The following is a 298-nucleotide window of genomic DNA, read 5'->3' as shown; positions in this document are numbered from 1 at the left end:
GAAAATTCGAACGTCAGAACGACGTATCGATCAACGTGTTTGCAACTCGGGAAGAAATTGAAAAGAAAGCTAAATTTGGCCGGGGCGCCGACCACAACGCGATCGTGCCTCTGCGGTTGACCGACGATAAGCGGGACAGGCACGTAAATCTGCTGTATCTGCCCGATACGCTGCGCGGCGTCAACAGGGGCCATTTCGCCTGGATAAAGAATCTGTCGCGATTGGTGAATTCGCAATTGACCGCGAAACGGTGCGCGAAGCACGTTTGCGATCGGTAGGTAAAAGAAATGAAATGAAA

Source organism: Temnothorax curvispinosus, unplaced genomic scaffold (assembly GCF_003070985.1).
Source record: "Temnothorax curvispinosus isolate PA1 unplaced genomic scaffold, ASM307098v1 QBEX01009696.1, whole genome shotgun sequence".
In the NCBI taxonomy this organism is placed as follows: Eukaryota; Metazoa; Arthropoda; class Insecta; order Hymenoptera; family Formicidae; genus Temnothorax; species Temnothorax curvispinosus.
The sequence above is the reverse complement of the archived record's forward strand: the minus strand, read 5'-3'. Positions refer to the sequence as shown.